The sequence below is a fragment of the Sminthopsis crassicaudata genome, chromosome 1 (genome assembly GCF_048593235.1).
Source record: "Sminthopsis crassicaudata isolate SCR6 chromosome 1, ASM4859323v1, whole genome shotgun sequence".
Lineage (NCBI taxonomy): Eukaryota > Metazoa > Chordata > Mammalia > Dasyuromorphia > Dasyuridae > Sminthopsis > Sminthopsis crassicaudata.
The window spans coordinates 81,417,157-81,428,132 of record NC_133617.1 but is presented as its reverse complement, the minus strand read 5'-3'; positions in this window follow the sequence as shown (position 1 = coordinate 81,428,132).

Here is a 10,976-nt window from a genome sequence, read left to right as displayed (position 1 = left end):
TCACTGCACATTTGTGTCTCGGTGAAACAAAGGGGCTAAGTAAGAACCAGACCCAGCTTTCATGGATCTCATGATCTAGCATAGTAGTTTGATATATATGTAAATATTTATTTGAAAGAAATATATAATTATTCAATTTCTCAACTCATCAAATATTTATTAAGGGCCTAATTATTTTGAAAACCATCCTATGCCCTGAAGGAAATACAAAGTTGAAATGAAGAAAAAATGGGCTCTGTCCTCAGAGAGCTTACAGCCTAGTAAGACTCTTACACAGTTTCATCTAGATCCCGTATGCTTATAATGGTGGGACCCAACGAATGGTGAATACTTGGAAAAAGGCTTCCAATGTATTGAATATATCCCCATGGATCTTAATGGGCAAATATGGGCAATTCATATAGAAGAAATATATGGATAGCAATATGTACAGGTGAAGTATCTACCTCAAAGAGGATATAATTCTGCTATTGTATTGAATTACTGTCACACGCTTACAGCTGTATCTGGGAAGCATGGCCCAAGTGCCTTGTGAAGTCTGAGAGCACAAAAATCTCTACTGATTGGGGTAGTATGGTTTCTGGCATATAGAAACTTCATAAATGTTTATTGGTTGATTGATCAATTGGTAGAATCAAAAATGTCTTCTTGTAGGAAGTAGCACTTAAGTTAAGCTTTAAAGGACAGCAAGAAATTTAACAGGCAAAGGAGGCATTGCAAACATCAGGAAATGTGTGATCAAGGGCAGGAGAAAGAAAAATTCAGGGTGTCCCAGGAAATAAAATACACATTTTTAGAGTGGTATAAGATAACCCCACCACCATTACCCCAAGAGTATGAAGCAGTTGGTAAGGACCCAATCCCAGAGTATCCCCATCATCCTATGTGGGAATCCTCATTCCCTTAATTTCTTGAAAGGCTCCAAAGAATAATTAGAACTTTGCAGTGTGAGATGAGATCCACTATGGAAGGATTTCTACTGGAGATGGAGGAGTAGTCAGTGGCTTTTTGAAATGAATCCCTAACTTGGGTGAATGACTCAGAGAAGATAGCTCAGGTCTCATCCACATTTGTCCCACACTTATCTTAAGACAAAGGTCTTCCCTTGGTGCATCTGCCTCTTCTTGCCACTTGTAATTGTCCAGTTTCTTTGTGAAGCTTCAGAATAGTCAGTCCACTCTGCTTAGCTTTTCCAGGATGCTGAAATAGGTAACTGCCCTAAAAGGCCAAGATTCCTTTGACTTATTCAGTTCACTTCCTTGGGGTTGCAATTCCCAGAATGGGCCATACAAATTTGTGTAAATGAATGCTTAGTTTATGCAAGGACTGTGCCCAGGGTTTAATAGGAAAAATATGATTGTCTTAGCATTTTGACCTCTTTTCTACACTCTGGGGTTGTGTACATGAGTATGTGTGATTGTGCATTCAAGTCAATTCAACAAAATACATATTAAGTAACTACTGTGTATTGAGCACGATATTCAGCAGTTGTAAGATACATACACTCTTCTCTTAAGGCTTGACTCAAGTGTCACTTCTCTTGTTAGGTCATCTCTGATCCCTGAAAGTTTCAAGTTTTTTCTTCCCTTTCCAAGATTTACCTGGAGAAAAGTATTCCATTTCTTCCTTAGTCCTGTTTTAATGTCTCCCTTCTTTGCATACTTATCAGATCAAAGATTTATAAGATCATAGATCCAGAGCTTTAATGAACATCAAATGCCAAATCGTCTGCTTTCACAAATGACAAAACTGATGTTCAGAGATGTTAAGTGATTTGTCCAAAGTATCACAGGTAATGAGTACCAAAATTATGAGTTTAATCCAACTCCTCCAGATTGTCTTTAAACTCTGCCCTTAAAATATTGTACCATATTTATTTTTATTAATGACTATACATTTTATTTGAGTATAATGCATTATCCATATGGATCACTGCATTAAAGTTTATGGAATTGAATTGAAGAGACAGTTTCTGCCCTCAGGGACTGAATAGTACTATGTTCCTCAGAAAGATCATATGCACCAAGGATAAAAAAGAGTAATAAACTTGGAACAAAAAAGGGGACACTGAATAATAGGTTGAGCCCTAGATCTGGAGTAAGCAAGACCCAAGTTCAAATCAATCTTGAAACACTTAGTAGATGTGTGATTTTGAGCAGCGACTAAACCTCTTTCTGTTTCAGCTTCCTCAACTGTAAAATGGAGATTAATAATAGCATCTATCTCCCATGATTGTTGGGAAAATAAAATGAGATATTTTAAAGCACTTTGCAAAATGCCATAAAAATATTAGTTGCTTTTTAAAATTTTTATTACCAATACCTAGATTTGAATTTCTTTTCCCTAAAACATAGTAACTGTAGACTGTGATCAAATCATTAAACATCATTTTCTTCATCTTTGTGATAGAAATAACCATAACTCTCATCCTTATCTTAGAGGAATGAAGCCCAATTGTGACAACATATGTAATACATTGCAAAGTTTAGAATACTATATAAATAGATGCCAATATTACTTATGTAAGCTTGTATATGCGTGGATGCTGATGTAATAGATGGTGAAACAGTGGATAAAGTGCTAGCCATAAATCAAAAAGATCTAAATTCAAATCTGACCTCAGAGATTTATTAGCTATATAACCCTGGGCAAGTCACTTAATCTTTGCTTTCCATATGCAAAATAAGAATAATAATAGCACCCACTTCTCAGGGGAAAATTAAGTGAAATAACATTGGTTAGTTAGCTTTTTTGTTTGTTTGTTTGTTTTAATGAGGCAGGGAAGTGAGGTTAGCATAGTGCCTGAAACATAAGAGGTGCTACATAAATTCTCCTTTCCCCATTTAGATTTGAATGTCTAAGTTGCATGAGTGTGTCACATGAACATATATGACATACATGAGTAAAAATACTTACAAATTACATGTGTAGTATAGACCTACATACCTAGACATATGTGGATATATATATATATATATTTATGTGGATATATATATATATACATATATATATTTGTATATAAAGAATGTGTATCATATGAACGAAAAAGCATTTACTAAGTATTTGCCATATACTAATTATTAATTTCTAATGATACAAATAGAAAAGTAGTGTTTATCTTTGGTCTCAGGAAACATATTCTTTTAAACAAAGCTGACATCTATTATAGTTTCAATTGCAGAGTAGACAGAAAAACACTAGAGGCCTAGCACTGCAAAGACAAGTCATATGGCAATGCCTTTTGGTCTGAAAGGTATTTCAGTAGGACAGATAGCAAGATCCAGGAGATCTTAGGAAGCAATGCCAGGGAAAATAACAAGGATTGGTGCTCCACCATCTTACCAGAACATTGGTAGCTGGTAATGTTCTGCTCACCTAACCAGTGTGAGTGGCCATGATCCTACCTAAGACTTCTCAGAAAAAGGTATTGGGCCTAAGGATCACAATGGAGCAGATTGGCCTCTCTGTGTTATTTCCTATGATAGTGGGCATGGCATGAAAGTGAGAGGAAAGTAAACATCTAGACAGAAAGGAGTGTCTGGAATGAGATCAGAATTTGGCAATGAAGATGGAGGAATAAATGTACTAGTTTCGGGCCATTAGGTTGCTTATTGGGATATGGGTGGGCTGGGGCTGAGGAAAGATAGTAGAAAGATCTTGATATGCATAAGGTATGTGCTTTTCTGTACACAGATATGTCTAAATTTGCAGAGAAACACTCAAAGAGTGAAAAATGTGCATCTTCTTGCCAAGCAATAGAGCAATTTCAGTAGAAGGAAGGTTCTCTAGCATATATAAGTTCTATATATGGCTTTGCCATTCTGACATTACAACAAAAACGGAGATGCATCCCTTCTGCTCAATCACTCTAAATTAGTGGCCATTTTCAAAATCATTTAAAAATACAGTGCTATTCTTTATCCAGATGCAAAATGGCCAAGCTGGCAAAACATCTAGGGACATTTGCCCAGCTTATCTTCCTGGTGCTGATTCCCTATCCCCTATTCCTAGAGTGTTGTGCCTGTGCACGGATGCACACATATACATCTATTCAGCAATTGCCTATTTATTGAACATATCAACTGCCCATTAGACACAATTTCCTAGATGTCCTATAGACATCTCAAAATTATTCAGTCCAAAAAAAATTACTCATAATCTTCCTCTTACTAAATTCCCTATTTCTGTTGAAGGAAGCAAGACCTTCATCCAAGTTCACAACCTTGGAATCATCCTCAGATTCTTCTTTCTTTCTTACATTTTAAATCTAATAAATTCCCAAATCTTGCTAATTTTACCTTAAGTCCACATGCTCACTCATCCATCACCCTAATTCAAATCCTCATCATCTTTCACTTGGGCTATTTGTCATAGACTCCTAATCAATTCTTATCTTCACTTTTCAAATCTATTCACCATATAGGGACCTAAATAACAGTTCCCAAATGCAGGTCACATGATAACACTCCCTTTCTCAAAAAGATAGAGTGGCTCACTATTATCACAAAGATTAAATATAAACCCCATCTTGTTTGGCTTTTTAAATCCTTCACAATCTTTCTTCAGCCTTTCCTTCTGGACTCATTTTATGTTGCACAGTGCATTGCACCTAAGCTGACCTATTTAATTTATCATTCCCTCCATAGGACATTCTACCTCCCAACTCTTATGCATTCCCTACTCACACCAAGTCCTTAGAATACCTAGTTCCATCCAGTGATAAACCCAACCTACCACTATCTCCTATAGAAAGCCTTTCTTGATGCCATTGGCTCCTCCCCAAAAACTAACACATAGGCATTTGTAATTATATATATATATATATATATATATATATATATATATATATATATATATATATATATGTATATTGTTTCCCCTTATTCTAATGAAACTCCCTGAGATCAAAGATCGCTTCTTTTTTTGTCTTTGTATCTACAACAATCAACATGGCACAATATGTGCTAGGCACTGTGCCAAGAACTTAGGATACAGACAAAAATGAGATACCCTGCCTTCAAAAAGCTTTCATTGTCTTAAGAACTAAGTGTACAGTAGGTACTTAATGAATGCTTATTGGATGGATGGATGCAGAAATATGCACATAGTGACATATATTCATACTTATATACACACCTACCACTTTAATTAATACTCTCAGGTCTCCACTAACTTAAAAGGCAGTGAGTCTGAGTGGGGGTAGAGGGAGGAATGGTTAAAATGGGAGAGGCTAGAATGAGCCCCAAAGCAACTTCAAGCATCTGCACATATGTACACACATCCCACATTCCCATACATAAATGTCGCCAACCTCTCGCCCCCTTTCTCTCCTAGTCTGAGGATTACAGTTCAAGCTTCAGATCTTTAACCAAGTATATGTATCTTTACTAAAGCTCATGAGGGATCATTAAAACATAAGCTTGGACCCAAGCTAACACTGTTCTCAGTCTAATGATTTGTTTATTTAACTGATGGCTGCTGTCCCAATAAGCTGTTAGTAGAGCAAAATTATGTTTATTGAGTCTGAGAAAGTGATAAATTATGTTTGTGCTTACTTTTCTGTTCTCAGAGATATTTTTAATAGTTTAGGGTCTTTTTCTTCCTTTCTTTTATTTTTTTTTCTTTTTAATTATCTATTCAAATCAGGAAATTGTACCATACATACTCTATACCCTTGACAAATTATTTACTCTTACTTCACAGATCATGAGTGGAATCTTGGCCATAACACTTCGGAGTTAGTGGGATGACTCCTCAGATAGTCTCTTTTTAAAGTATCAGGTGGGGAGGTATTTTACTAAAGAAAAATCAAGATACTAATACAATATTTCTGAGAAGTGAGACTTAGGGACCAAGAACAGGAACTAAGGCAGAGGATTCCAAAAGAGAAAGAATTATTCCCAGTAGCAATCCAAAACCTTGATTTTGCATGCCCACTGTGTGACTGTATAGGAATAATTATAATGTTCAAACAGTATCCCCGAAAATCAGCACTGATGCCCATCTTCTGCCCTGTGGCCGCACTGGAGTCAGTGATATTTTAAGGGTCCTTTCCTACCTTAGTATGCCTTACCTCCTCATCTCCTCTCAATCATGTCCATGAAGATGTTGGGTTGAAACCAAGCTATTTAATTTAATTCAGTTAAATAATAGATAGAAAGCCATTCTCAAAGCCAAGAAGGCTCAAACTTTATCCCTGACACATCCTGTTATTTGACACTGAGAAAGTCACACAACCTCTCCATATTCTAAGCAATCTTCTGGGACTTTATATTGCAGAAAGGGCATCAGTCTGCATTGGTAGAAGTTTTCTCACTTAGGGAGTTCCCTATGCCAACAGCTAAATCAACAAACATTTATTAAGCATCTACTAGAGGTATTGCCCCATGTTAGGTGCTATGATGTGGAGGGGAAAGACTACAAAGACACAAATGAAGAAGTTTTCTTTCTCAAGGATGTTATTATCTAACTGAGATGGAGTGGGGGGGGGGGTAGTCCAGTCACATTGTGATCTGAAAACATAAGCTAATTACAAAGGCTAGGCAAAAGACTGTATGAGAAGTGACAAGATTCCATTTCTACTCATTTGTGAATAATGAGGGAGAGTTAAAGAGAAAAAGACTAGCAGTTGGGTAAGTCATACAAGGGGAACACCTGAGTTATATCTATGTTTTATGCAAGTTTCTATGTACAATGGTATCAACAAGGCTCCTCTTCTGAATTTCAAGGTAGAGTAAAAAAGATGCCTTCTATACAATGGATTTGAGAAATAATCAAACAAATAATAATGACTAATATTCAGGTAGCTCTTTGAGATTTTTTAAAAGTACTTTATAAATATTATCTCATTTGATCCCCACAACAATTATTATCCCCTATTTTGTAGTTGAGAAAACTGAGGCAGACAGAGATTAATAACATAGCTAATGTGACTGGTGCCAAATTTGAACTCAAGTCCAGTGCTCTATCCATTATAACATCTGATTGTCTTATGTGCCTAAGAATATAATTTCTGACTTGAATGTATAATAGAAAAGAAAGCACTTCATGATGGGGTACCACGTGGAAGCTGCACTGTGTTGGCACTGAAGTAGGGATTTAAAGGAAGTGGGAGGGAATTTCACTTGCTCAGGATGGCAGAGGAGTCTATACCTTGGTGTTGTGCAGGATATCAGCAAAGACAAAGAAAGGAGAGGACAAAACAGCAATGGGAGATGGAGGGAGATTATTCCAATTTGACTGGATATAAGGTATGTGAAGGGATTAGTGTGCACTAGTTCGGAAAGGGAAACAAGAGTCATTTGGCTGAGTCTTGATTACATGATTAGGAACTTATCCTTGATTCAGCAGGAAGTGAGATTGCTAAGGAATTCTGGGAGGAAATGACATGAGCATATCCAAGGGCAGAAGTCTGAAGAATGGATCAAGAAGGGGTGAAATGGAAACAAGAAAGCAAGGTAGTTGCTGATAGGTGGATATCCTCAGCAGTAACCATGGAAAGAAAATATTTAACAGCAGTATGAGAGACAATCGAGAAGTTTGTCATTTTCAGTCATGTCTGATTCTTTGTGACTCTCTTTGGGATTTTCTTGGTAAAGACAGTGGAGTGGTTTGCCATTTTCTTCCCCAATTCATTTTACAAAAGAGGAAATTAAGGCAAACAGGATTAAGTCACTTGCACAGCCAGGAAGTGTTTGAGGCCAGATTTAGTGTCATTGCTATACTGCTATATTACAAAGACCGAATAATTAGCTCCTGACTAATTAAGGATGAGCATTTGAAGTATAATTACCAGAATTGTTGTGGCATAGTAAGAAAATCGGAACTAAACAGGTCTCTTGTCCAAGTAAACCAAGATGGTGATGGTGGTCATTAAGTTCTTTGACTTCCTTCCTGTTGTTTAAGTTCTCTCTGAGTATCAATTAGAGAAAGTTTTTTTTCATTTCTTTAATAATTATAGGAACACTTTATGTATTATTAACTAATTAAAGTTAATGAAAAGAAATTGATATAATTAGTAATTATTAGTGATGATGAATTATTAATAATGAGTAATTATTATAAAATAACACTTAATGCTATAATAATATTCTCTTCATGATAGCTCTGTGAAACTAATATTCTAAGTATTACTGGAGTCATTTTACCAAGAAGGAAACTGAGGTTGATGGAAATGAAGTAGCACAGGTACAGAGCTAATAGAGGTAAATTGAGATACAGCTTTTCCCCTCCATCTACTTTTTAGTCTTTCCATTCAGTCATCCAAAGGTGGCATTCATAAGACTTCCAGAAGCACAGGTCTGCCCATACAAGTCTTCTGCTCAGAAATCTTTGATATCCTCTATGATCTAATGACATTGGTTACTTTGCTGTTCCTCACAGCATGACATGTCAGCTCCTGACTTCAAGCATTTTCTTTCCAATTTTAAAATTTTTTATTTATTTTTAATGTATGGAATAAAACATGTATTTTCATAAAAATCATATAATAAAAAGATGATTGCACATGAAACTAAGCCTATTATGTACAACTTTCTACTCCTTTTAAGCACATAATAAAAATATCATTTGAATTTTTTCCCTTCTCTCCCCATATCCTAAAGATGTTTACCACTAGACACAAACGTGTGTGTGTGTGTGTGTGTGTGTGTGTATGTATAAAATAATTCTATATATACTTCTATTTATCAACTCTTTCTCTGGATGTAGATACTATCTTCCTTCATATGGCCTTTATAGGCTATTTCTAATAGTCAAAATGACTTGTTCATTCAAAGTTGTTCTTAAAACAAAATTGCTGTTACTGTATATACAGTGTTCTCTAGATTCAGTTAATTTCACTCTACATTGTTTCATGCAAGTCTATCCATGTTACTGTTCCATGCCTAGAACTCTCTCCTTTTTCAATCCTTTCTTCTGGCTCACCTGACTTTCTCCAAGTCTTAGCTAAAATTCTGCTTTCTATAAGAAGTCTTTCCTGATTATGAATACATTCAGCCATTCTGGAGAGCAAGTTAGAACTATGTTCAAAAAGTTATCAAACTGTGCATACCCTTTGACTCAGCAGTGCTTACTACTGGGCTTATATTCCAAAGAGATCTTAAAGAAGGGAAAGCGGCCTGTATGTGCAAGAATGTTTGTGGCAGCCCTCTTTGTGGTGGCCAGAAACTGGAAACTGAGTGGATGCCCATCAATTGGAGAATGCTGAATAAATTGTGGTAAATTAATTTTATGGAATATTATTGTTCTGTAAGAACTGACCAGCAGGATGATTTCAGAAAGGCCTGGAAAGACTTACATGAACTGATGCTAAGTGAAAAGTGTAGGACAAGGAGATCATTATATACTTCAACAACAACACTATATGATGATACATTCTGATGGACATGGCCCTCTCCAACAATGAGATGAACCAAATCAGTTCCAATAGAGCAGTAATAAACTGAACCAGCTACACCCAGCAAAAGAACTCCAGGAAATGAGTATGAACCACTACATAGAATTCTCAATCCCTCTACTTTTGTCCGCCTGCATTTTTGATTCATTCACAGGCTAATTGTACACTATTTCAAAGTCCGATTCTTATTGTACAGCAAAACAACTGTTTGGACATGAATACATATATCATATTTAATTTATACTTTAACATATTTAACATATATTGGTCAACCTGCCATCTGGGGAGGAAGGGGAGGAAAATTAGAATAAAAGGTTTGGAAATTGTCAGTGTTGTAAAATTACCCATGCATATGTCTGGTAAATTAAAACTATTAATAAAAAAAAGGAGAAGTCTTTCCTGGTCACCCTTAATATTAGTGGTTTTCGGGACTTCCGGCCAAGATGGCAGAAAGGAAGCACACAGCTGCTTGAGTTCCATGTTTTCTCTCAGAATTTACTTCATGACAAGCCTCGGAATTAATGCTTGATCAGAAAAAAAAACCCACAAATAATTACCAACAGAAGACATCATTGAAATTTGCCAGAAAAGGTCTGTGTTTGCTCAGGGGAGGGGACAAACAGATTGGGCACAAGCTGAGGCAAGCAGCAAGAGCAAGGCAGGCAGCTCACACTGCTCAGACCAGAGGGGGGAGAGGTATGATCTCTGCCATTTCTGTGGAACCACCTTTACCACAGTGTGGATATTCCATCTTGGCAGCAGAGAAGATGTAAACACAGGAGGTAAAGAATAAAACCCCGGAAAACTAGCATCTCTTGGGACCCGGCCACCCCCACCCCCACCCCCACCCAGAGTGACTCAGCAAGTTCTTAGAGCCTCAGAGTTCAGACACAACACAGCCATCGCTGTCCTGCTAGTGCCTCTTTGCTGTCTCCCGTAGTCTGTAGAGGAAGCCCAGTAACACCACCCAGCCCCAGCCCCCCCAGAAACAGACCAATTGTTTCTCTTGTCAATTTGTTTTCTTCAATTCCTCTCTGAGAAAATGAACAAAAAATTTAATCATTGACAGCTTCTATATGGAGAGAGAGCAGACATCAAAACCTGAGGAGACTAAAACAGACTGTCTCCAGAAGAATCCCCTAAGGGGGATATGGTCTGCTCCTCAATACACAAGGCTCTCATAGAGGAAATCAAAAAGGCTCTCACAAGAGAGCTAGAAGAGAAATGGGAAAAGGAAAGGGAAGCTTGGCAAGAGAGTAAAGAGAAGTCATCCAGAGTGGATAAAGAGAAAAAAATTATTGAGAAATAAAATTAGTGAGTTTGAAAAAGAAAACAGCTCTCTAAAAAATAAAATTGATGAAATGGAAAAAAATTCCATAAAAGAAAAAAATTCACTTAAAAACTCAATTGGACAATTACAAAAAGATATAAAAAAGTGAGTGAAGAAAATATATCATTGAAAATAAGAATCAAACAAGTAGAATTGAATGACTCAAGGAGAAACCAAGAAGTAGTCAAGCAAAACCAGAAAAACAAAACAATGGAAAAAAATGTCAAGTACCTTCTTGGGAAGACAACA